General features: G+C 43.4%; 1 protein-coding gene across 8 annotated transcripts in view; it reads right to left on the minus strand.

Annotated features, from left to right (window-relative positions):
• Nucleotides 1-23,052, minus strand: part of ADGRG2 (adhesion G protein-coupled receptor G2) — a 136,771-nt gene that overhangs the window by 86,154 nt on the left and 27,565 nt on the right. For all 8 annotated transcript variants that reach the window (XM_016943191.4, XM_016943198.4, XM_016943195.4 and 5 more), the window contains exon 2: nucleotides 8,515-8,559. The gene's annotated coding sequence lies outside the window, so the exon portion shown is untranslated. The remainder of the gene's footprint in view (nucleotides 1-8,514; nucleotides 8,560-23,052) is intronic.

Genomic DNA, 23,052 nt, shown 5'->3' on the forward strand with positions numbered 1-23,052 from the left:
ATTAATTATTTATTTTTTGAGACAGGGTCTCATTCTGTCACCCAGGCTGGAGTGCAGTGGCATGACCACGGTTCACTGCAGCCTCAACCTCGTGGGCTCAATTGATCCTCCTGCCTCAGCCTCCTGAGTAGCTGAGACTACAGGCATGTACCACCATGCCTGGCTAATTTTTTTATTTTTTGTACAGATGAAGTTTTACCATGTTGCCTAGGCTGGTATTGAACTCCTGGTCTCAAACTCCTGGGCCTCAGCCTCCCAAAGTGCTGGGATTACAGGAGTGAGCCACCGCACCCAGCACATTTTCTTTCTTCTTCTTCTTCTTCTTTTTTTTGTTTGTTTGTTTGAGGCGGAGTCTCGCTCTGTCTCCCAAGCTGGAGAGCAGTGGCATGATCTCGGCTCACTGCAACCTCCGCCTCCCAGGTTCAAGCGATTCTCCTGTCTCAGCCTCCTGAGTAGCTAGGATTACAGGCGCCTGCCACCACACCCAGCTAATTTTTTCTATTTTTAGTAGAGATGGGGTTTCACCATGTTGGCCAGGCTAGTCTCGAACTCCTGACCTCAGTTGATCCACCCGGCTCGGCCTCCCAAAGTGCTGGGATTATAGGCGTGAGCCACCATGCCCAGCTGCGCATTTTCTTAAACATATCAAAGAGCTGGCCAGATAGAAAGGAATTGCCAGGCCAAAGGTGAAACTCAAGCAGGAACCCAGGTAAGTAATGTAAGCAATGAAGCCCACTTATACCTGTGGGTATGGGCCTAATGAGGCAAACCTGAGTTTCAAATATGACATATGAAAGAAAAGATCAGAGACATGGAGAAAAGAAATACAATGTCTAACATACATTTAAACAAAATTCAAAGAGAGAATCAGTGTTTGGAATGATAATGACTAAGTGTCTCCAAATGGGTGAAAAACACCAATCCTCAGATTTAAGGAGCCCAAAGAATCTCAATCAAAAGAAATAAAAAGAGATCTACACCTAGATACATCATAGTGAAAATGAAAAAAACAAAAACAAAAACAAAAACAGGAACATCTGAAAAATTGTCAGAAATACAAGACAGATAACCTTCAAAGGAGCAGCTGTTAGGCTGGGCATGCAGTGGCTCATGCCTGTAATCCCAGCACTTTGGGAGGCCGAGGCGGATGGATCACTTGAGGCCAGGAGTTCGAGGTCAGCCTGGCTAACGAGGCGGAACCCCCGTCTCTACCAAAAATATATAGATTAGCCAGGTGTGGTGGCACCCACCTGTAATCCCAGCAACTCTGGAGGCTGAGGCAGGAGAATCGCTTGAACCTGGGAGGCAGAGGTTGCAGTGAGCTGAGATCACACTACTGCACTCCAGCCTGGGCAACAGAGCAAGACTTCACCTCAAAAAAAAAAAAAAAAGAAAGAAAGAAAAAGGCTGTTAAGAAGCTGCTGTTAGACTGACAGCTATCTTCTCAGAAGCAACAATGGAAGCCAGAACCAGTGGAAGTCTATCTGCAGTGTGCCAGAAACAAACTGCCAACTTAGAATTCTGCTCTCAGGGAAAATATCTTTGAAGAATGAGGGCAAGATGAAGACATTTTCAGACAAACAGAAACTGTGATGTTGTTCCCTACCTGCAAATCATTACTGAAATCAATCCTAAAACATGTATTTAGGCAAAAGACATAAGAACTGAGATGAAAGGAGGAATGAGGAACAAAGGAAGTGGTGGGTTTGTGGCCAGGCCCATGGCTAACATTTCTAAGATACAAATCAAGAGTTTAAAAGAAGGCTTTGCCCTTATTCTTCCCCTAAGGCTTCATTCCAAGCTGTAAGAGGCTTTGTGCACACTCATGTGATCACCACAGCCTGCATACCCCTAACCCCCTCTCCTGCATGCATGTACCCCTTGGTCATCCCTTGGGTCTGGGGGTACGTACACCTGCAGCATGGCTTGCAATGAGGAAGGGGAGTGCCCAGGTCCTGGAAATTGGCACAGAATGTTTGGATTGGGAATTCCAGGGTCCCGGATTCCCAGAGTACGATCTAGAAGCAAGGGTGAGGGGAACAGGGAGGCAGCTCCGGGTAGGCATGAGTTCTTGGTGCCACAGACTTCTTGCCATTTGGAGAAGGGTGGAGCTAGAGAAGGGCCAGAGAGGGGACTCTAAATCACAAGTCACAGGCCAGAGGCCCCAGGTACCCAGAACTAGGGGTAGTACTCTCTACTGGCAAATCCAAATGAACTTTTACTATATAAAACAGTGCCAGTCATGGTGGCTCACGCCTGTAATCCCAGCACTCTGGGAGGCCGAGATGGGCAGATCACTTGAGGTCAGGAGTTCAAGACCAGCCTGGCCAACATGGTGAAACCCCATCTTTACTAAAAATACAAAAATTAGCCAGATGTGGTGGCTGGCACCTGTAACCCTAGCTTCTTGGGAGGCTGAAGCAGGAGAATTGCTTGAACCCGGGAGGTGGAGGTTGCAGTGAGCCAAGATCGTGCCACTGGACTCCAGCCTGGGTGATAGAGGGAGACTCTGTCTTGAAACAAAACAAAACAAAACTACTATATAAAACAATAACATCTTGTAGGGATTAGTGAAACATGATAAAATAAAAACATATGGCAACTACCTCATATATATAAACATAGGAGATAATATATGCATTATATGTAATATAAGTAAGGAGATGACAAAATGAAATTCAAAAATTAAAGTCTTTCAAGGTCCTTGGATTATACTAGAGGAAGCTAAAGGTATTGATTATCTTTACACATTGAAAAGTTGAGTAGACATGTTGTAATTTCTACAACAGGTTGTAATATCTTTAGTAACTAAACAACAGAAATGGGACATATAACTTCCTAACTAGTGGAGGAGGAAAACAGTTTTTAACATATTCAGTCAGTCTGAAAAAAGGCAAGAAAGAGGAGAAACAGCAACAAAGAATGGTTAGGAAAAATAGAAAGTAATAAAGATTTAAAAACAAATGCAGGCCGGTGCAGTGGCTCACGCCTGTAATCCCAACACTTTGGGAGGCCAAAGCGGGTGGATCACCTGAGGTCAGGAATTCGAGACCAGCCTGATCAACATGATGAAACTCTGTCTCTACTAAAAAAAAAAAAAAAAAAAAAAAAAAAAAAAAAAAAAAAAAAAAAAAAAAAATATTAGCCAGGTATGGTGTCAGGTGCCTATAATCCCAGCTACTTGGGAGGCTGAGGCAGGAGAATCGCTAGAACCCAGGAGGCAGAGGTTGCAGTGAGCCGAGATTGCACCACTACACTCCAGCCTGGGCAACAAGAGTGAAACTCTATTTCAAAAAAAAAAAAAAAAAAAATGCAGATCAATGATTCATGAAATATAAATGGACTCAATGATTCCATTAAAAGGCAAAGATTATCAGACTGAAAAAAATACAAACTCCAATTATATGCTATTTACAAGGACACAAATAGAACCTAATGATTCAGAAAGTTTGAAAGTAAAGAGATGGAAAAGATATGCTATGCCCACACTAATCAAAAGAAAATTAATGCGTTTATACTAATATCAGACAAATTATACTTTAAAGCAAAATACTTTACCTAGAAATAAAACCGTTCATTCATAAAAGATTCAATTCTGAATTGAAGACTGAAGAGATTTACATGTGAATGCAACTACTATAGCCTCAAAATACACCAAACAGCATTGACAGAATATAAGGAGAAATAGAACAAATCCACAATCATAATGAGAGATCTCTATCAGCAATTGGTAAAAATTAAATAAGAAAGTCATTAAGGATATAGAATATTTGAATCACACATTTAACCAACAACATGAGGACTATATCTAGAAGCCCCCATTCAACAACTGCAGCGCGCATAATCTTTTCAAGTGCACATGGAATGTCTGTGAAAACCATCCAGACCAACAGAAAAGTCTCAAAAGCTTTTTAAACAATTGGAAAACAGAAAAGCAGCATGTTCTTTGACCACAACACAATTAAGGTGTAATAACAAAAAGTTAGATGTGTTATTTAACAAATAACCCATGGGTCAAAGAAGTCACAATGTTTATTAGAAAATATTCGCCAGGCGTGGTGGCTGACACCTGTAATCCCAGCACTCTGGGAGGCCAAGACAGAAAAGGATTACCTGAGCCCAGGAGTTCGAGCCCAGCCTGGGCAACAAAGTGGGACCCCCCCCCCCCAATCTCTACAAAAAAATAAAAAAATTAGCCGGGCATGGTGCTATGCGCCTATGGTCCCAGCTGCATGGGAGTCTGAGGCAAGAGGATCGCTTGAGGCAAGGAGGTAGAGGCTGTAGTGAACCATGATCACGCCAATGCACTGCAGCCTGGGCAACAGAGCAAGACCTTGTCTCAAAAACAAAAAAGATAAAAGAAAAAAGAAAATATTCGACTTGATCAATAAGAAAAACACTGTATATAAAACACATAGGATACAGCTAAAGATAGAGTGAAAATTATATTTTAAACATACAAATTAGAAAAAGAGAAAGGCTTAAAATTAATGAATTAAGGTTCTTAAGAAGTGTGAAAAAGTACAGCAAAATAAACCCAAAGAAGAAGAAGGAAGGTAATAAAAAAAAAAGCATATAATAAAAACAGAAAAAAGACATAAAGATTAACAAAGCCAACGTTGCTCTTTGAAAAGACAATTCTGGCAAAATCAAGAGACAGAGGGAGGGGAGGGAAAAAGGGGAGAAAAAGAGAGAGGCAGGGAGTGAGGAAGTAGCTAATAAGAGGTATGGAAAAAGCAACACACCTGTAAATGCTATAAACATAATAAATATAAAAGGCTCTTAGCAAAAACTGTCTTCAATAATTTTGAAACTCTAGATAGAGAGGGACAAATTTCTAGAAAAAAATACCAATTACCAAGAAGGAATCAAGTGGAAATGGTAAACATGAATAGTAGGTATAACCATTAAAAGTCTCAAAACTTGTCCCACAAAGAAAACTCCAGGCCCAGATGGCTTCACTGATGATTCTATCAAATATTTAAGGAATAAGAGTTTCAATCGCACAGAAACTCAAGAAAAAGAGCACATCTGAACTCACTTTTACAAGGCTATCATAACCCCGATGCCAAAACCAGACAAGGAAAGTCCTTAGATTTTTGCCCATTATATAAATCAAATGAGACTGTTTTCAGATTTCTCCAAAATGCTCACAGAAATGTCTAGAAGCAATTTCAAATCTTGTACATTGAGGTAGTTTGAATAAATATTGGACAAAAGGAACTATTCTGAACTTCAGCAACAAAATTTTTTGAAGATAAGGTCACCAAGAACTAAAGCCAGTATTACCGTAGTAAGAGAAACAACATCCCATATGCCAAAAACAACCATGTCCTAAAGATGACAGAAACTAGGTTAACTGGTAAGTGCTGAATAGGAACTCTAAAACAGCAGCCTTGTATGTTGTTTGTCAGAGCACAAAGTAAAGCCAATGCTGAGCCATACGGCATCATTGCAGTGTGAAACTTACACATCTCTAGAATCAAATGGAAGGAAATGATTTGGTCTTTACAGTGCAAAAATGATTTTCTTAATAAGCGGTAAGTGCTTTCTGATGCAGAAAAAGGAAGCTTTATTCAATAAAACAGGTGAATCAATATCAGACTTGCAAGATTAGAACTAAATTGTGCGCTTAATGTAAACATACACTCACCAAACCTGGTGAGGGGTGTTCTGCTTTTTGTTTGGTTTGGTTTTTGTTTTTTTTTTTTGAGACGGAGTTTTGCTCTTGTCACCCAGGCTGGAATGCAATGGCGTGATCTCGGCTCACCGCAACCTCCACCTCCCGGTTCAAGCAATTCTTCTGCCTCAGCCTCCTGAGTAGCTGGGATTACAGGCGCCTGCCACCACACCTGGCTAATTTTTGTATTTTTAGTAGAGACAGGGTTTCACCCAGTTGGCCAGGCTGGTCTCGAACTCCTGACCTCAGATGACCCACCCACCTCGGCCTCCCAAAGTGCTGGGATTCTAGACGTGAGCCACCGCGCCCGGCTGAGGGGTGTTCTGTTTTTTGGCTCCCTTGCTCATCTCCAGATTTCTCCACTCTCTCATACCTGCGATCTACCATACTCTTGATTAGCCATGTGTGAATTATCCAACGCAAGGTGAAAGCCTACTTCATCTCTCTCCCCTCATTCTTCAGGGTCTGCCCCCAATGCTTGCAGTATGTTTAACACACAATAATGAGCAGAATAGCATAGGATTCGGGAGCATGCATGGTAGAGCCATCTGTCTGCCTTCACATCTAAGCTCCACCACTTACAGTGTAAACTTGGGCTGTTCCTTAACCTCTCTGGAGTTTAAATTCTTCATCTGAAGACGTGGAAGTAATGCTAAGACCTATTTCACAGGGTTCTGTGGGGATTAAATGAGGTAATGTAATGAAAGTCTTAGTGTAGTCAAGAACTGTTAGCTATGATTACAAGCATAATTAGAAGACAAGTTTTTGGGTTTTTTTATTGTTTTTTGGTTGTTGCTGTTGTTTGCTTGTTTTTTTGTGACAGGGTCTTGCTCTGTCACCCAGGCTGGAGTGCAGTGGTACAATCTCGGCTCGCTGCAACCTCCGCCTCCCAGGCTCAAGCGATCCTCCTGCCTCAGGCTCCTGAGTAGCTGGGACTATAGGCACACGCCACCATACTCAGCTAAAGAAGATAAGTTTATAATACACTCCAGTCCAAAATGTAAACAGATTTTGGAATTATTTCCAAAATAATTGACATCCATTCATCTAGTTGACGAATGTTTATTGAAGTTCTATTACAAGCAAGATTCTATGCCAGGGACTTGAGATACCACAAAAAACAAGGCAGATATCTTTCCTGCCCTCGATAGCTTAATAGCCACTACTCAGATTCATTGGTCATTGGCATGGCCAAATAAATAGTGATTTCTTTTAAAACAACAAACAAAAGATACTTTCTCTTCATGGTCCATCAGACTCGACTTTGCCTAAAAACAAAAACAAGGAAGCAGAACACAATAGCCTCTCCTATATAGGCTTGATCTCCACCTCACCCCCACACCCACAGCAGGCACTCGACAAAGATTTTTTCATTGATTTGGTCCAGAATCTACTGCTGCAAAAATAATTCTATCAATATGTAGAGGAGAGAAATAAGAGGCTCCTCTTAAAAGCCTCCTGGGGCATTGATCTGCACTGCAGGGCTGGGGCAGGGATAGGGCAAAAGCACATGGTTAGCGGTCATCTAGGAAACCATGCTGGAGAGGAAGTGAGGGACTCAGGAAACCAACCCTGCCTCACCCACCAGGGCCCACCCCTCGCCAGGATTCTGTGCCCTTCCTTGGTTTTGTCATCACACCATGCCAATTCCTGCTTCAGGTCCCAGCTGGGCCATTTACTGACTGTGTGACCCTGCTCAGGTGTTATAACCTTATTTATAGCAATAACTTACTAGTATCTATTATAATAACAATGTGTTATTTATCATGTAAGTTATAATGGGATCATTCTAATTTGTATTCATTATGATAGATATTTACATTGTTTACAAAATTTTGATAATTTATGTCAATGAATTCCCAGAAATACCACTATTTATGAGTCTCAAAAGAAATAGGCTGGGTACAGTGGCTCAGGCCTGTAATCCCAGCACTTTGGGAGGCTGAAGCAGGAGGATGGATTGAGGCCAGGAGTTTGAGACCTGTCTGGCAGCATAGGGAGATCCCGTCTCTACAAAAAATAAAAAATTAGCCAGGCATGGTTGCATGCACCTGTGGTCCCAGTTACTCAGGAGGCTGAGGTGGGAGGATCACTTGAGCCTGGGAGGTCAAAACTGCAGTGAGCTGTGACTGCGCCACTGCGCTCCAACCTGGGTGACAGAGGGAGACCCTGTCTCAAAAAAAAAAAAAAAGAAAAGAAAAGAAAAGAAAGAAAGAAAGAAAGAAAGAAAGAAAGAAAGAAAGAAAGAAAAGAAAAGAAAAAAGAAAGAAATAGGAAGCGTGAAAGTAGCGGCTTCAGAATTTCTATCTAGAAGAGGGTCATGGGCAGAAATCTGGTTGGAAGGATCCTTTGACAGCTGCATTTGCACAGCACTTAGGTCAGAGAGAGAACAAACACTTCCTTGGTCCATTTCAAAACATGACAAAAGCTGTTAGAGCCAAGGGACACACATCCAGGGAGCAGGAAAGGGGAAAACAGTGAAACAGAATCCCAAATAATTCCACGTAAATGATCATTCTCTTTCCCCAGCTTTGACCGCACCATGTAACTTCAAAATCGGTACCCATTTCTGAACGCCCATTCAAAAGCAATTGGGTTACCAAGAAGAAACAGGTCAACAATAGAATCCCCAAGGAAAAGAAAGTATCTGAAGAAAAGAGAGCTCCAAGTGGGAGTGAGGAGTTAAAAACAAAACAAAACAAACAAAAAAGAATAAAGTTGGTATGGGGATGGGAATTTGCAATGAAGGAGGGAAAATAGGAAAGAAAAAAAAAACCCAAGCTAACATGTTCCTCATTTCTACAACATTATCTCATAGAAATAGCATTACTCACCTGACCGCGAGTTCAGAAAAAAAGGTGGAGAATCTCTGTGCACACCTGAAAATGAAAAATAAAAAAAAAAAAGCAAAATTAGACCAATGGAAAGTGGACTTTCTTGACAGCATAATACTTCAATACTGCAGTGAGCTCATCAGCCGACGCCCCCTGGGCTCCCTACTGCATGTCACAGCTTGAACTTGGCAGTGGAGTTACAGAAAAAATGGATGTAAACCCTGCTCTTGAGGAACTTACATATAAACTGGAAGCACAAGCCCAAAACCAGTTTGGGGACTGATCTTGTTAATGTGTTTTGTTTTGTTTTGTTTTGTTTTGTTTTGTTTTGAGACGGAGTCTCACTCTGTCACCCAGGCTGGAGTGCAGTGGCATGATCTCGGCTCACTGCAGCCTCTACCTCCCAGGTTCAAGCAATTCTCCGGCCTCAGCCTCCTGAGCAGCTGGTATTACAGGCACACGCTACCACACCTGGCTAATTTTTTTTTTTTTTGTATTTTCAGTAGAGACAGGGTTTCACCATGTTGGCCAGGCTGGTCTCAAACTCCTGACTTCAGGTGATCTGCCCATCTCAGCCTCCCAAAGTGCTGGGATTATAGGTGTGAGCCACCACACCCAGCCTTGTTAATGTTTTTGTGGCATGAATTACTGTTCAGTTGAAGGCTTCATTAACAACATCATAGGGCACTGGACAACGAAGTGATTGGACCAGACCTGGGGTGGGGTGGTCCCTTCTAGAGACCCTGCTTGGTTAGACATTTCTTCATGTGTTTGTGACTTCACTTCCCTAGAACCTAAACTCCTTGATATCAAGGATTGGGGAATTTAGGTCTCTTGTGCCAGAGGCAGAATTCTTTCTCCACTAAAGGGCTAACTCTTGGTTAATTACTAAGTTTGGCTCAGAGTTGAAAGGGGAACATGGGGGTATTTGCAATGATATGAGGGAAAACTCAGATGCACGCTGGGGAAAGAATGGGGTATCCACCCAAGGCAGAGAGCATTGCTGACAACCTGACTTGTATCTTTTAGAATATTCCAACATGCCTTACTTCTGAACTAAAACATTGGTCCAGCTATTAGCTTGAAGATGACAGTCACTTCACGTAATGGTATCTTCTCATGTGAAATAGGACATAATGACTTTCAAATGAAGATCTGTGATAAGAAACGATCTCTAAGGTCATCTTGGAACCAACTGACCTACTGACAGACTGTTATAATAGCAGTTCAGTGCCCAGCAATCCCATAACCGGGTATATACCCAAGGGAATAGAAATCATTTTATTATAAAGATACATGCACACATATGTTCATTGCAGCACTATTCACAATAGCAAAGACATGGAATCAACCTAAATGCCCATCAATGATAGACTGGATAAAGAAAATGTGGCACATATACACCATGGAATACTATGCAGCCATAAAAGGGAATGAGATCATGTCCTTTGCAGGGACATGGATGGAGCTGGAAGCCATTATCCTCAGCAAACTAATGCAGGAACAGAAAACCAAACACCACATATTCTCACTTATAAGTGGAAGTTGACACACTTATAAATGTGTCCATGTGAACACACAGACACATGGAGGGGAACAACATACACTGGGGTCTGTCGGGGAGGGGGTGGGTAGAGAATCAGGAAGAATAGCTAATGCACACTGGGCTTAATACCTAGGTGATGGGTTGATAGGTATAGCAAATCACCATGGCACACACTTACCTGTGTAACAAACCTGCACATCCTGCACATGTACCCCAGAACTTGAAATAAAAGACAAAAATAAAGGCCAACCATGTTGTCCTGTCCTACGATGAACAATTGCGAGCACATGTCCCAATGCTGAATGTGGACTAAATGTAGGATTAACAACTGAAAAACATTTCAATAATCAAAGAAAGAAAGAAATCTATTGTGACTTGAGTATCGAAAGAAGTTCATTTAACATTTGTGAAAATGAGAATTTTCTACATAGGGATTTCTGATATTTTGATGAAATTTCCCAACCCAAGCACACTACCTCTTCCAAAACCTTACTGATGACCATAATAAAGCACACTTAATGGTTCTTGGGAATCCAGTTTATTAATGAACAACAGGAGGCTCTGTTCGCTCCCTTGGAATACTTACAGGTAGAAAAGTAGGGCAAGCAACATGACATTTGTTTTTCCCAGTGGATGAAAAAATTGAAAAGCCTAGTAATATCCAAAGCTGGAGAGCATGTGGGGAAATAAACACCTGCATACACCATTGGTGGAAACATAAACTTTGAGAGAGTAATTTAGCTATGTTTTAAAATTTTAAATGTGCATGCTTTTTGATACAGAAATTTGAATTCCAGAGATTGTCCCCACAGAAATACTGACCCATAGATACAAAAATATACACACAAATACTGTCATTGCAGCTGTGTGTGTGGTGGGGGGAGCCTAAGTTTCCATTAGTAGATGAAGAGTTAAACAATGGCACATCTGTGTTTTGGAATATTATGCAACACTTAAAAGTGAAGTTTATTTAGGTGTATTAACATACAGAGACTGTCAATGCATATAAGGCAAGAGAAAAAACCAAGTTTCTGAATAATATATATACGAGGACTTGTTAAGATGCAATCAAAGTTATATGTGTATGCTTATTTTTTAATTAGAAATGGGGTCTTGCCTTGTCGCCCAGGCTGAAGTGCAGTGGCTCGATCACAGCTCACTGCAGCCTCCCACTCCTGGGTTCAAGTGATCCTCCCACCTCAGTCTCCTGGGCAGCTAAGACTACAGTCACGTGCAACCATGCTCGGCTAATTTGTTAGTTTTTTGTAGAGATGGGGTCTCATCATGTTGCCCAGGCTGGTCTCATACTCCTGGACTCAAGCAATCCTCCTGCCTTGACCTCCCAAAGTGCTGAGATTACAGATGTGAGCCACTGCACATGGCCTATCCTTATTAATACAGTGACAAGGGTGGATGCATACAAAATAGCCTGGAAGGAAACCCACCAATAACCCAGGAGTGTGATGAGGGAAAGGATGAAGCCAAATTGCTACTCCATAGACCACAGGCATGTCTTCACATAGTACTTACACAATTAAGTAGATTTCTTCTAGTGAAGAAAAGCAGAACAGAAGGAGGGCTGAACAGAGCTCCTCCATCAAGCTCAGTGGGTGGGGAATGGGACGGAAAGCCATCACTTGCTCAGCTCAACGTCATCTCCCCTTCGCCTGCTCTACCTCAGTTAGAAAGGCCCAACTGGGAACACAAAGACTTCTGGTTTCAGGGCCAAGAAACCAGCTTCCCAGCCAGGGAGCAGGAACTCACTTCAGCAAGTTGTGGAAAATAATGGCAAAAGCAATGATGCAAAAATGCCTGATGAGGCCTGCAAGGCCTCAACTTCATTAAAGAACGGCCCATCCTTCAGTCCACAGATCCCTCCTTGCCCCTGTGGCCATCACACACCCACCAGCCTTTATCTCCTAGAGAAGCGGAACAGGAATGAGGATCTGATGAGCACCAGCGCTTCAGTGACAAAACATAGTGACTACCAATGTTTGGGGTTCTTACATCATTGAAGGGAAAGGGCAAGTCACAAAAGGAACCATATCAACTTATGTAAGACATGGCACGGAACAGAGAAATTTCGCAGAGAAGAACAGCAAACTCACCACTTGCTAGGATTCATGAAACCTCCCACAGTTGCAGATTGCCCCAAACCATGACATCAGGGAGGCTGGGAAGCCACCCAACTTCCTCTATTTATCAAGCTGGCTAAAACCCAGGGTAATACCAGCGTGACCCAAAAAAATAAATTTTAAAAAAAGGCAGGCAGACTTTACAAGTGGTTTGGGTGGGAAGGAAACGACCTCCGGGTGTACTTAAGAGCCCTGCTCCAGTTCAGGGCCGCTCTCAGGGAGGCTGCGTCCAAGAGTCAGAACTCCCATCCTGGGCGCCTGGCCACAGCACCCACACATCCTAGGGATAATCTGCAACCCACTTGGGAAAAAGCACAGGTAACAGCAGCCCCAGGCAGTTGTCCCACTGCCCTCCAAGGAAGGACCAACCAAAAAAACCAAAACCAAAACAGAACCATGACATACAGCATCCTGGAGGGCTCAGCACTTCATTAGGAACCTAATGATTCATTAGTGACCTAGACCGACAGGCACAGACTGGCTCGAAATTCCTGGCGATGACACTGACACCGACACCATGGAAGAAATGACCAGAGGACAAAGAGGCCTTGATACATCGGGATGGGGCCAGAGAGAAGGAAAGAGGAGTTTCTTCACACTGGGAGGAAAAACAAATTGCCCAAATGGAGATGATGGGGAAGGCAAAGTTATATGCAGGAGAAGGTGGGGGATATGCACATTCTTGGTCTTAGAGTGGTAGGTATTGCCATCGAGGAACAAACAAGAGTGGTTCTAGAACCTTGTGGTGGCCCCAGTACTGATCAGACCCTGCCTAATAGGACCCTGACCTTCACAGACTGGTTTGTTCAGTTCTGGATGCCACCACTCAAGAGGAGTTAAATTGTGAGATAGTTCTGGAAAACTAAAGATCATTCATTCAACAAACATTTAACTGGGTGCCTACTATGTGCCAAAAAACAAGGCCACTCTGTACGGTTGTGCAGCATGTGCCCTGCACAAAGGCTCACGGCCAAGGGCACCAGCGAGCCTGAATCCAGAATGCCAGGCTTTGGCATCAGCTGTGGGCAGTAATGGGAGCACCGAGGAAGGACACCTGACCCAGTGTGGGGAAATGGATCCAGGAAAATCTCATCTAGGAAGTAATCATCAGGCTGCAGCTTAAAGGGTGCAACTCCCTTTATATGAAGACATGGGCGAGAGCATTCCAAAGAGAGGAAATGGCTGAAACCAAGGCACAGCCAAAGAGTTTAAAGTGGAAGGACAGTGTCCTGGTGTCCATCCTTGTTAAATTGTAGAAGTGACTAACAGAGCTTTCGGAATTGCTTTGTGAAACATCTCAAAAGATGACCCCTGGTCATCAGTCTGGAGGGGCTGCATGCTGAGGTGGAAGGAAGCAGCCAGGAGAAGTTGTCGGTGGGCCTCTTGCAGCCGTTGCTACCATGCTTTATTTTCCTGCAGCACGAGAAGCTTTCTTTTCTCTCTTCCCTTCCCTCCAGTCTTCTCTCCCTCTTTTCTCTTCTACTCTCCTTCACCCTACAGTGTCCCCCTTTTCCTTCCCTTCCCTTCCCTAGCTTAAGGCTTGCCACGTGTATTCCGGGGGCTAGAATGTTGCTGGTCACCTCTGCCCAGAGCTGGAGAAGAGAGTATCAAAGACCACATGGTGAGAGCCTCACCTTCAAATGACTCCCAGACCTCCAGTCCCAGTGGTCTGGGTAAGGCAACCACCAACTCTCTACCCAAGATGACAGAACTAAGGCATTCCAAAACGGGATATAACCTTCCTTAGAGTATAAACAATTCTCACTTTCACAAATGCATAGGCAAGAATTTACCAATTCTTTTACAAAAACATTAATTTACTATTTCACAAAAAGAACACTTATATACTTGATTTTTTAAATGCAAGTCTGACATTAAGCTATATTCATACAAAGTTCACCAGAGTGAGCTTTCTTCCATTAATATGAAAACACTTCACAGGATAATTGAATTTAGATCATCACAACTTAAATCAATCTCAATTAAGATGACTAACATTTTCTAATTAACTCAACTTCTCTTTCCACTGGGTAGCAACAAACACTGGCCATTTCCCTCTGTTTAAACTATGTTTTGATATTTTCTTTTGATATTTTCTTTTCTTTTTTGTTTTTTGTTTGTTTATTTGTTTTTTTCTTTGAGACTGGGTCTCCTCTGTTGCTCAGGCTGAAGTGCGGTGGCGCAATTACTGCAGACTCAATATCCCAGGCTCAAGTGATGCTGTCACCTCAGCCTCCTGAGTAGCTGGGACTACAGACACATGCCACCACACCCAGCTACTTGATGGGTTTCACTATGTTGCCCAGGCTGGTCTCCAACTCCTGGGCTCAAGCAATCCTTCTGCCTCTGCCTCCCAAAGTCCTGAGATTACAGGTGTGAGCCACCACACCTGGCCTGATATTGTATTTTCAATGATGAGAGAAAATACAACCAAAAGCTACACAGATAAGGAAAGAACAATTGTTCATGTAGGATGCGTCTCACCAAGTAGTAAGAAAACCACACACATAAATGTTTCCTTTGTTTAGTAAGCCTTTGTTGTATATTGGACACTTGGGCTACAAATTAAGGCTGGTGCATTAAAATTTTTCTGTTTCCATATATATCTGCCACGTGAGATGTACTAAACCTTAACTCCAGGAAATAAAAGATGAGGAAACCCTTGCCCATAAAGTTGTTATTATTCTCACTGGAAATGATTAAGAAGTTACATTATTATCTAGCCCTATTTGACAGAAAAACTGTGGAAGATAGGAATTTAGTGATTTATTAATAACATTTTAAAAATTCAATATGAAGACCTCAAACTCCACCTCAAAATTGCTGTATCTCTGCCAACTTTGCCAGCAAGAGAAGTTTCTAGCCCCTCCCTTTTGTGGCTGATGGCAAAGCTACTCATAAACTCTTCCTAGGGTGGAGGGTGGGAGGAGGGAGAGGATCAGGAAAAAGCCTAGTGGGTTCTAGGCTTAATACCTGGGTGATGAAATAATATGCACAACAAACCCCCATGACACAAGTTTACCCATATAACAAACCTGCACATGTATACTTGAACTTAAAATAAAAGTTAAATAAAAATAAAATAAAAACCAAACTTTTCCTATTCTAGTTTGCCTATCTATTTTGCCTATCCAAAATTACATTGCAAAATCCATGCAATGTGATTTTGTTGCTCTACCCCTTGAATGCTCCACCCCTTGAATGCAGCAAATGTGATACAACCAAAAGTGTGAAAAGTGCTTGAGCATGGAATTTGCTCTCTCTTGCTGCTCTTTAAGGCTCAAGCCACCATGTAAGAGTGGAAACCAGCCTGAGCTAGTCGGCCAGATGATGAAAGACCCATGCCTGGTCAGGCATTGCTCCAACCAAGAGCTGGCCAACCCCCAGGCAAAGGGTCATCTGGTAGACTGGCAGGTGACAACAGATGCATGAGTGAGCCCAACTGAGACCAGCAGAAGAACCACCTTGCTGAGCCCTGCCAAGATTGTGGACTCAAAAAATGTGAACTAATTAAATGGTTGTTGCTTTAAGCTGCTAAATTTTGGGCTGTTTTGTTATGTGGAAAAAACTAACTTATACACCTTCTTTCTTCTTTTCCTTCCTCCTCATTCTTTCCCTTCCTTTTTACCCTTTCTTCCTTTCATTATTTCTCTCCACTCATCTTCCTTTCTTCTTTTCCTTCTGTAAGTACTACAAGTACCAATTTAAGGGAAGGGCCCATTATGTATAAAATGCTGGCCTGGGCTGATTCTAATTCAAAGCCTGCCTCATTTTCTTTTATACACTCCCTCTATACACTCCCTCTGGAACCCACATAAGCAGATTCTGCAGACCTTGCATGGTCCATGGGCCCTACTCATAAAGAGATGAACCAAGATGTTTCTGGGGACACCGGGCAGAGTTTGCAGCCAGTTTCTGGGCATTTGCTCATGATAATCTCCCTGAAAGAAATATTTGTCACTGTGACCTGTTAAGTGTGTTCTAGCCCTCCCTTCTACCCATTGCTCCTAGCCAGCAGAGAGGAGAAGAAAATGGGCCTTCGAGCCAGATGCCCAAGGGTTAAGAGGCATGGTTTAAGACCCCCTCCCTCACGTGGCTGCGCAGGCTAAGAAAGAAGAAAATATATTTATAACTACAGGAAACAATGTACTGTGAGTGGTAAAATGCTTAAATTTCCGTTTGTTTACTATACAAATAAGAGAAAATCAATACGTTCATCTTGCTAATGACATCAAGCCACTCAGTACAACTCAGAAGCCAGAAGGTCATTTCTTAAAATGCTTGTCTTTCCTCTTCCACATTTCTAATTTATTCTTTATTCTCACTCTAACTTATTTTTTTCTCCTGAATGATGTATTTTTTTTTTGCACTTTTTAAAAGTTGATTTTTCCTTAGTGTCCCAGAACCTATTTGTTTGTGGTTATGATGTTAATGTTTAGAAAGGTCAAATTAGATGTTGAGGTTGGGTAAGTGTTCATATTCTAATGGGGAAACAGAGATATGATACAAAAATTCACACCAAGAAGTGCGATATTGCGATTACAGCAAGTGCCACAAAGCAATGCAACAGGAGCTCTGGGTGAAGACAGGGGGATCTGACCTAAGGGATTGGGGAAGGCTTCCCTGTGGAAGTGATGCTGAAACTGGAAGGGTGAGAGGAACTTGCCCACCAAAGAGGCAAGGAAAGACCGTATCAAGTAGAGGAAGTAGTATGTGCAAAGGCACTGTGGCAAGAGGGAATGTCACTCATGTAAGGAACTGAAGAAAGGTAGGAGTGGACAGGACATGCCATGGCAAGGAGAGGACAGTGAAAGATGAGGCTGGAGAGACAGAAAAGGCCCAGCTCCCAAGGGGGCTTGGTGGCCAAGGTAAGGATTTGCACCCTTGCTTTGAGAGCCATGGAAAGTCACTGAAGGATTTTAAACAGTGGGCAGTGTGTTCAGATTCACATTTTGACAAGATTGTTCTAGCAATTTTTGCATGGAAAATGAATAGGAGGGGGTCTTAGTGGAAGTGGGGGTCCAGTTTGGAATTTTAGCTCTCCATTCTCAAACATTGTTCTGAAGGTCTGAGCAATTCAGTAAAACAAAAATACAAAGTAAGAGTTAGAATCAAGAAATGGAGACTACAGATTTTGTTTATGTCACACACACACACACACACGAAAATCTATTAAAATGTAATGGGTATTAGAGTTCAGAAAAGAAGAGTCAGAATAATTATACAAATGATTTTCCTCTACACCAGGGGCCTGCAGATCTTTTCTGCAAGGGTAAGATAGTAAATATTTCCAGCTTTGCAGGCTGCAGGATTTCTGTTGCAATTACTCAACTCTGCCATTACAGCACAAAAACAGCCACAGGCAATCTGTAAATGAATGAGTGTGGCTGTGTGCTAATAAAGCTTTATTTATAAACACAGGCAGCTTGTGGGATTTGGCCTGTGGGCACTAGTTTGCCCTGCTCTCTACCAACGAGGAAGTAATTACGGTATTCGAGGTGAGAAACAAGGCTGAAGATGGTGGTGGTGGTGATGAATGATAGACATATTGAGCAGTATTCGGGAGGAAGAATTGACGCGACTTGGGTCTGGGTTGGATATAAAGAGTGAAAGAGTGGCAGGCACTGCCTAGAGTTCAGCTAAGGCAAGTGAGGATCAAACGCAGTGAAGCAGCTGCATGTGAACTAGAATCCAGGTCATCTGACAACTTGTCCACCCCTTGGGTCTGGTGTGCCTTCCCACCACAGCCACCGGCCCTCTGCCAGCCCAATCCACAGCCTTTGATCCCAGCCCTTGCAGCATCCCAGCATCCCACTGCTGCTAGGTTACAAGTGTATGGGATGCTTTCATCGAAATGCTTTTGGCCTTCATAGTCACATACAATTTCTACAGAGTTAACAACACCTTCCAGCTTTTTCCCTCACATCAGTTCCCCTGCAACAACTTGAAAATAAGTCAGGTATCAATGACAACAAATTAGCAGAGTAGACAGTCAATGCCTAATTTGATGGGGGCGAGAATAAAATTGGGGGAGGGGGTGAAATTAACCAGACAGAGCAGCTTTAGAAAGATGAGCTTGGAGTCAGGTGTCTGGAGAGGATGAGGAGCAGGGTCAAAGGCAGGAGGGGGAGAGGAAACCCAAACGGGCAGGTGCGAGGACAGTAACTTCCCAAGCTGCAGGGGAAGGCCATAGCCTGGCCCAGCAAGAGAGGGAAAGCAGTCCTGCAGCTCCAAGTGGGGTATGCACAGTCCCTTTTTACCTGCTCTTACCCTCCAGCCTCACCCTCCTCACCCAGCATCTTAAAATTCAGTCCTTGCCTCTGTCTGCAGCAACTGCACAAACCCATCCTGAACCAGGACCTAGTCCAGGAGTTGTCTGGCGAGATGGAGGAGGACCTTCACGTTGACTTGTGTCTTAGAGCCTTCAGTTGCACTTGTTCTGTGAAGGCTAACAGGCAATTAACAACCAAGACCACAGATGACAAAATGGCACTTTGTATTCCCCTCCTCACTCCCTGCAAAGAAAGGCAGGTTCAAGGAGAATATAAATTAGAGAAGAAGATCAGGACCAAGGAGGGAAACTGGGAAGTTAGGAAGTAGGTAAGTAGGTCACAAGGCCTTCACCTTTATATTAACAAACTACAAACGTGGCTCTTTGGTGCCCAAATAGAAAAGGGGATCGTGTTTTATTCTGAAATCTCATCCACGAACAAGAGAAAACATGACAATCCTTAGAGAAGGCCAAGCTTTTCCTCTTAGCTAGTCCTCAACTAACCTGCTCAGGGTTTGGCCACACTCAGCACCTCCACTTCCTCTTCCCAGCTTCTCCTGAACTGATTTCAATCGGGCTTTTGTGTTATTCTTATCAAGGTCATAACTTCCACCTTGGCACAATTCTCAGATCTCAGGTTACTCCTCCTCTCAGCAGTCTTGAATGGTAGATCCCACAGTCTGCAGGAAGTTGTGGCCCTTGACTGAGCCCCTCTTCTAAATGGAGGCCAGTTTGTGTGCACAAGGAGAGGATAAAGGGGAATGTTCTGAGAAGGCAAGAAACTCACATGTTCACTCCTATGCGTGGATGAACAGTGGGAGAAAACGTGCTCACGGTCATAAGAACACTGCTTTGAGGACACAAAGATGGGAGTGACTGATTCTATCTTTTGTGTGTTTGGGGAGATGGCGGGCAGGGAGCATGTAAACATGTTCTATACCAGAGAATCTGAAGATGACGGTGACCTAGAGTCTATTAAGACTTCACTAGAGTAGGACTCCTCCTCCACCCCAAAAGTTGTTTTTAATTTTTGACTAGTATCTAAAAGACCACCTCTCAAGGCTTGTTTCTGTTTTTGTTTGGTTGTTTTTTTGGTAAGGCCTTGCACCCAATAAAACATGCAAATTTCAATGACTGTGGTCACTAACGGGCACGTGTGACTTAATTTATCAAGTCAGACTATTCACAATAGCAAAGATATGGAATCAACCTAAGTGTCTATCAATGGTGGACATAAATGTGGTATGTTGGTATACACACACACACACACACACACACACACACACACCATGGAATACTACCCAGCCATGAAAAAGAATGAAATCATGTCCTTTGCAGCAACATGGATGAAACTGGAGGCCATTATCTTAACTCAGAAACAGAAAGCCAAATACTGCATGTTCTTACTTATAATTGGGAGGTAAATAATGTGACATGGACATAGAGTATGGATAGATCAACATAGAGTATGGATAGATGGATATAGAGTATGGATAGACATAGAGTATGGATAGATGGACACACAGTATGGATAGATGGACATACAGTATGGATAGAAAGCAGGGAGGGTGAGAGGCAGGTGAGGGGTGAGAAATTACCTAACGGCTATAATATACACTATCCTGGTGATGGTTACACTCAAAGCCCAGACTTCACCAATACACAATACCTTCATGTAACAAAGCTGCAATTGTACCTCCTAAATCTATTTTTTTTTTAATGATCAGGTCAGTTTGGGTGGTGAACAGGGATACAGCAGGCCTCAGTGACCAGGCAGAGCCCAGTGAGGTCAGGCATGGACAACGCACGCACATTGGGATGGGAAGGCCTGCTGTTAGCTGGGAGAGAGAGGAGGAGGAGGTATGGGGATGACTCCCAAGGAAGGGCTTTGCCTCCCAAGGAAGGGCTTTGCCTACCTTGATGGGTTTGCTGGGCTGCGCCTCAGAAACTGGAAGTCAGTGCCATTCCCATCAGTGTTCCTACTGCCAGGAAAGTCTTGCAGTGGCTGGCTGGCCTTCCTGTTCGACTTTCTTTCCTTGCTCATCAAAACACTTTCTCTCCCAGCATCAACTCTACCTGCTCCTTCTGCTTACCACGCATTCCAATGACTCTGCCCGGTTCCACCGGAAGCGGAGTTATTTTGGAAGGCTGGATGGTGTACGGTAGGGTGGAGGGAGCCAGAACGGGAAGCCTTGGATGGTGGAAACTCCTCTATCACCAGGGAACTTGGCTGCAGCCCCAAGCCCTGGCCTCCCACCAGAGCGGGGCCGTCCACTTTCTCCTTCTTTTTTTAGTACTATCCTCTCTGACCCGCCCAGGGCTGGGATGTTGCAGTGTGTTTTTCCAAGAGACCCGGCAAACAGCAACTTGACAGGTTCAGCGGTTCCCACTGACAGCCTGAATGGACTCCTCTGAAGACTACGAAACTGGACACAAAAACAGCCCATAAAAATCCTGCCTCCCGCAGGCGTCTGGACGCTGCCTTTTCCCAAATGACCCTCCAGCAGCACGGATGCTGCATGGGTGGCTAAGCAGCATTTTTTGAGTGATTTTTCCAAAACTGGGGTGTTCCAAGTGGTGTGGGAGTATTATTTTTTCCCTTGCAGTAAGAGACTAACTCACCAGATAATTTGAGAAAACGGGAGACTACATGAGTCATGTTACTCCCAAAGCTAATCACTTGCCACTGTACCCCAAAGCCTCCATGAACCAGGAGGTGCCCCGGGCCTGCCTGTTATGAGGTCTGGAACTCACTTTAATATACTGCAGGGAAGGCAGTGTGATGTTTGTGTGTGCCGGTGAGTTTAAGCTTGAACTCGATGAGTGCTCTGCAAACTTTATAGCACAAAGGCCACTCTCTCAAGGCAGCTCCTACACGTCCTTCTGCCATTGTGACCTTGACCTACAATCCACACTTCGCTAATCAGCATATCAAATGCCAAAAGCATTTTATTAGTGAAACTGGTAACTTGTTAATTAGAATGATAAATAGAATGCTGAGGAAAAAGTAAACATCAATTCTCTCATCCAAAATAAAGTAATCACATAATCTAGTCTCGGGGACAGCTGAAAAATTTTATAGTAAAAACAGTGCCGGGGAGCCAGGCGCAATGGCTCACACCTGTTATCCCAGCACTTTGGGAGGCCAAGGTGGGAGGATCACTCGAGTCCAGCAGTTGGAGTCCAGCCTGGGCAACATAGTGAGACCCTCCCCCATCTCAATAAAAAATACAGAAATTAGCTGGGTGTGGGGGCATGTGCCAGTAGCCCCAGCTACTTGGGAGGCTGAGATGGGAGGATTGCTTGAGTCCAGGAGGTTGAGGCTGCAGTGAACAAAGATTGTGCCACTGCACTCCAGCCTGGGCAACAGAGGGAGACCTTGTCTCAAAAAATTAAATTAAAAAAAATTTTTAAAGTGCAGTGTACATATAAAATGGAATATTTTAATCATCTCCCAGGTTCTCATTGGAAAGGCAGGGTTAAAAGGAAATGGACCAGGCCAGGTGCGGTGGCTCACGCCTGTAATCCCAACACTTTGGGAGGCTGAGTCAGGCAGATCACCTGAGGTCAGGAGTTTGAGACCAGCCTGGCCAACATGGTGAAACCCTGTCTCTACCAAAAATAAAAAAATTAGCCAGGCATGGTAGCATGTGCCTGTAATCCCAGGTACTTGAGAGGCTGAGGCAGGGAGAATTGCTTGAACCCAGGAGGTGGAGGCTGCAGTGAGCCAAGATTGCGCCTCTGTACTCCAGCCTGGGTGACAGAGCGAGACTCTACCTAAAAAAAAAAAAAAAAAAAAAAAAAAAAAAAAAAAAAAAAAAAAAAAAATCAGTATTGCAGTTAGCAATAGGTTGAAAACTACCATTTGATAGAAAAATGATTCTGCCTGGATAAAAATGTAATGTCCTCATGCAAGTAAGAACAAGTGTACAATATCTCAAAAGATCTTTTAAAACTCCCTTGCCATAAATATTACAAGCTGCTTTTGGTTATCCTATAGTACTAATGCCACATTATTGACAACATTGTCAAAGCCTTTTCACTATTACAGAAAAAAGGGAGGTGTAGGGAGGTGGTGAGGTATTTTCAGTGAGTCATGATGATAACAGCCAGTGTTTAATTGTAGCCTATGACAACTCATGGGATAAAGTAGTTGCTGATATTTACTGCCTCCATACCTGGGATTCTTTACCCATCAAATGGGGATAAACTTCTTATTTATGTCCTAAAATTCTTATGAGTAATGAGTCAGTCAGTACAGGGAAAGTGCTTAGCAGACTTTGGCTTAGAGCACATGCTCAAAAATATTAGCTGTGAGTGTTAGTGCCATCATTAACTGCTTCCGGGCACCAGGCACTCTGCAAATTGCTCCACATACATCTCCGTGGCTGAGACTTCATGTGCTTTTCTAGAAGAGAAGAGGTCTGGCATGGGCCTGCTGCCCTTCCTGCATGCTTTCCTCCTTGGCCATGCCACTCCACCCAGCCCCTCTCTGCCTCCCCTCCTTATGCTCTTCTTTCCGCTCCCACTTGACCACAGCTGTCCCAGGAATGGAGCTAATATCACACCTGACCTCTTCGTGTGAA

Source organism: Pan troglodytes, chromosome X (genome assembly GCF_028858775.2).
Source record: "Pan troglodytes isolate AG18354 chromosome X, NHGRI_mPanTro3-v2.0_pri, whole genome shotgun sequence".
Taxonomy (NCBI): domain Eukaryota; kingdom Metazoa; phylum Chordata; class Mammalia; order Primates; family Hominidae; genus Pan; species Pan troglodytes.